We start from the raw sequence: 4,845 nt of genomic DNA on the forward strand, positions 1-4,845 counted from the left end.
TAATTTATAGCCCATTTGCTAATTCTTACGGGTTTTTTTGGAGCCCATATTCTGTATGTTAGCATTACAGTCCATATTGTGGCCATGGTGAAAAAATTATACGAAATTTTGCATATGTCGGTGCGGTCTGAACTGTTTTTAATCCCGAAATTTCGAGTCACATTCAGACTGATTTTAAAAATAAATGTATATCAATATAAAATGCAATAAATTGTCCACGCATAAAAATCAATGCAATTTAAAATATCGAAATAAAAAAACATATTTGAAAATAGTTGCCGATTTGATGTGTTTTAAAAATGTACATCCCATTTCTCATTACTGATAGGCCATTTTCTCGGCCAGCCGAATGAAGCTCTCCTCGTCTTGAAAGATTTGCAGCCCAGCAGGCCTGATAAAGCGACTTACATGACAAATCACAAAAGAACTGGGCTAGCCATTTTCAGAAAGAAAAAAAACTACTGGGCTGGTCTGTGGTAAACATAAAAGAAAAGGCTGTCTAGAGAGGCCAGAGTGTCCCGCACAGCCCAGTATTTCCGAAAGGACGTGTAGGCCGGGGCGCCACTTCGTGAACCGTAGCAAACTCGCAACCGTCCACCGACTCTTCGCCTTTCCCTCTCGATTTGGAACTGCTGTCGCATGCTCTTCCTCTCCCTCCTCCATTTTCCTTCAGCCCTTCACCCTTTCTTCTGCCATTGTTCGACCATCTTCTCCATGGAGGGAACAGGCTGGAAACGACCCTGTTATTCTTGCCCCAATCTAAAAGATGACGTGGTGGAGGAACTCATTGATCGGTGCGACGTCATCACCTCGGCTAGCATGGCAGGTTCGTTCAAGCCCATTCTCGACTCAACTAATAACATCATTACAAAGAGCCCAAGAGTCAAGGAGCGGTTTGATCTCCCCTATCTTCTTTGCCGTGACCCTGATGACTGGCGCCGACACGACGGCGGCCTCGCCCTATGCCAGTTGATGCCGCTAGATAATGATACGTATGATGTTAAGATGCCATCGCTCGAGGGCAAGGCTTGGGAGGGTGCAAATGGAGATTGGGTTGTTTACCTTGGGTCCAACTGCGAGTGGGAACTTGTGAATGTGTACACTCGTCACCGGGTTCCACTTCCAAAAATCTCAGCACACTGCCCAGAGGTTGAGCACACTGGTAATGTACGCACGTTCAAATACGATCATGGTGATTGTCTTCTATGGAAGATAGCAATTTGTCGAGTTCCCAACCGCTCTTGGAATTACAACAACTATCAAGTTGTTCCTATCTTCGACAAGCTTGTTGCCATCCTTCGTGGTTTGACTCAATGGATATTGCTCAAAAATCAGTTTCTATACACGGATGAGTTCTGTCATGCAATTCAATACGAGGGCCTTGTGTTTGCTGCCACCACTCGTGGCACTGTTTTTGCATGCATCCTAGTAGTTTCGGTGCGTTTGTCTTCCACCATAATTATAATTGTTTCATCCACATGCATGCGGGTTAACAAGTTTCCCTTTACTAATTAACCTTCTTCTTGTGTTTCCAAGGTCTTGTGAACATCCCACCACCTATACTTGAAAAATTTTATAACCAAGGGGGAGATGACGATGGTGATGATCACGAGCATGAGGACGAGTAGCGCAGATATACTCTGTGGCGCCTGGCAACTAATTCCGATGGAACCTCTTCTTGTGTGTATACAACCCACTGATGATGTTACTGGTAAGGAAGCAAGTGCCTCCCATGGTCGCACTCTCCAGACCTATTCCAACACCCGTTGCATGGTATTTGGGATGGATACTAGTGTGCTAGCGCCAACTCCTTCTCCCTGGCACAGAATTGATAGTCTTGGAGAAAACTCGCTCTTCCTTGGACAAAACTATCCGATGATGGTGAAAGGCGATCCAACTGCTGCTGACATATTTATGAGAAGCAACTGTGTCTATACCTTGGACATTTGGGTGGTTCCCTACCCTCGTACTGATATAGTAGGCCGCTTGTGACGCCCCCGATTCAATCGTACACTAATCATGCACGCAAACGTGTACGATCAAGATCAGGGACTCACGGGAAGATATCACAACACAACTCTAAAACATAAATAAGTCATACAAGCATCATAATACAAGCCAGGGGCCTCGAGGGCTCGAATACAAGTGCTCGATTATAGACGAGTCAGCGGAAGCAACAATATCTGAGTACAGACAAGTTAAACAAGTTTGCCTTAAGAAGGCTAGCACAAACTGGGATACAGATCGAAAGAGGCGCAGGCCTCCTACCTGGGATCCTCCTAACTACTCCTGGTCGTCGTCAGCGGGCTGCACATAGTAGTAGGCACCTCCAGTGTAGTAGGGGTCGTCGTCGACGATGGCGTCTGGCTCCTGGACTCCAGCATCTGGTTGCGACAACCAGAAAGAAAAGAAAGGGGGAAAAAGGGGGAGAAAGCAACCGTGAGTACTCATCCAAAGTACTCGCAAGCAAGGAACTACACTACATATGCATGGGTATATGTGTAAGGAGGCCATATCAGTGGACTGAACTGCAGAATGCAGAATAAGAGGGGGATAACTAGTCCTATCGAAGACTACGCTTCTGGCAGCCTCCATCTTGCAGCATGTAGAAGAGAGTAGATTGAAGTCCTCCAAGTAGCATCTTCAAGTAGCATCTCCAAGTAGCATCGCATAGCATAATCCTACCCGGCGATCCTCTCCTCGTATCCCTGAGAGAGAGCGACCACCGGTTGTATCTGGCACTTGGAAGGGTGTGTTTTATTAAGTATCCGGTTCTAGTTGTCATAAGGTCAAGGTACAACTCCAAGTCGTCCTGTTACCGAAGATCATGGCTATTCGAATAGATTAACTTCCCTGCAGGGGTGCACCACATAACCCAACACGCTCGATCCCATTTGGCCGGACACACTTTCCTGGGTCATGCCCGGCCTCGGAAGATCAACACGTCGCAGCCCCACCTAGGCAAAACAGAGAGGCCAGCACGCCGGTCTAAACCTAAGCGCACAGGGGTCTGGGCCCATCGCCCATAGCACACCTGCACGTTGCGAGGGCGGCCGAAAGCAGACCTAGCCTAGTGGCGTTCCAGTCCAATTCGGCGCGCGCCGCTCCGTCGCTGACGTCTGAAGTGCTTCAGCTGATACCACGACGTCGGGATACCCATAACTACTCCCACGTAGATGGTTAGTGCGTATAGGCTCGTAGCCGACTCAGATCAAATACCAAGATCTCGTTAAGCGTGTTAAGTATCCGCGAACGCCGAACAGGGCCAGGCCCACCTGTCTCCTAGGTGGTCTCAACCTGCCCTGTTGCTCCGCCACAAAGTAACAGTCGAGGGCCGTCGGGAACCCAGGCCCACCTCTACCGGGATGGAGCCACCTGTCCTTTCAGCCCCCTCGTCAGAATCACTTGCGGGTACTCAATGAGCTGACCCGACTTTAGTCACCATCTGTATAGTATGTATGTATGTATAGTATATACCCGTGATCACCTCCCAAGTGATCACGGCCCGATAGTATAGCAAGGCAGACTGACAAGAATGTAGGGCCAATGATGATAAACTAGCATTCTATACTAAGCATTTAGGATTGCAGGTAAGGTATCAACAGATGTAGCGACAATGTCAGGCTATGCATCAGAATAGGATTAACGAAAGCAGTAACATGCTACACTACTCTAATGCAAGCAGTATAGAGGAGAATAGGCGATATCTGGTGATCAAGGGGGGGGGGGCTTGCCTGGTTGCTCTGGCAAGAGAGAGGAGTCGTCAACTCCGTAGTCGAACTGGTCAACAGCAGCGTCGGTCTCGTAGTCTACCGGAGAGAAGAGGGGAAAGAAATAATGAATACAGAGCAAACAAAGCATCACAAAATATAACAAGGCAATAGGCGATGTTCGGTGTGCCCTAACGCGGTAGTAAGTGATACCGGTGAAGGGGGAAAAACATCCGGGAAAGTATTCCCGGGGTTCCGTGTTTTCGGGCAGAGGAGCCGCAGGGGGAAAGTTGTGAGTTCGATAGGTTAGGGGGGTGTGGCGGACGAACGGGTTGCGTATCCGGAATCGTCTCGTCGTTCTGAGCAACTTTCATGTAGAAAGTATTTTAATCCGAGTTGCGGATTAAAAGATGTGATTTTCTAAAGATTTTATTAATTTTAAAAGATTTAAATCATTTTTAGGATTTATTTAATTAATTTAATCAACATTATCCAGAATAGTGTCTGCTGACGTCATCATGATGTCAGCATGACGTCAGCAGTTGACTTGGTCAACCTGACAAGTGGGTCCCGTTCGTCATACTCTGATTTAATTAACTAACTATTAATTAGGTTAATTAGTGATTAGGTGATTTAATTATAATTAATTAACTTAATTAATTCCTTAATTAATTAATTACTTTAATTATTATTGTTTATTTAATTAATTTTGTATATTTTTTTATTCCCTTTTTTTTATTAAAACATTCTGGGGGCTGGGCCCCACATGTCTGTGACCCAGGGAAGGCCTACCGGGCACGGGCAAACGGGTACTAGCCCGCGAGCACAGTGGGGCGAGGCTGGCGGGGCTTGCCCGAGCAGGCGCACGCCCAGGGGCGCGCGGGGCGGCGGACCCGGCAGGGCGCCGGAGCAGGCGGAGGCCGGTGGCCTGGGGGCCGGCGATGAGGGGCTGGGCGCGGCCAGGGTGGCGATGCGCGCCGCGGGCGGGCATGGAGGCCAGGGAGCGTCGGGCAAGGCGCCCGTGGGATGCGCCGGGCGTTGGCTGCGAGGAGGGGCTCCGTGGAGGAGGTCCGGCGAGGGAGGAGAGGCCTCCGAGCGGCGGGCAGCGGCGGGAGCGCCGCAGGGTCGTGGGAAG

The sequence above is a fragment of the Triticum dicoccoides genome, chromosome 4A (assembly GCF_002162155.2).
Source record: "Triticum dicoccoides isolate Atlit2015 ecotype Zavitan chromosome 4A, WEW_v2.0, whole genome shotgun sequence".
NCBI classification, from domain to species: Eukaryota; Viridiplantae; Streptophyta; class Magnoliopsida; order Poales; family Poaceae; genus Triticum; species Triticum dicoccoides.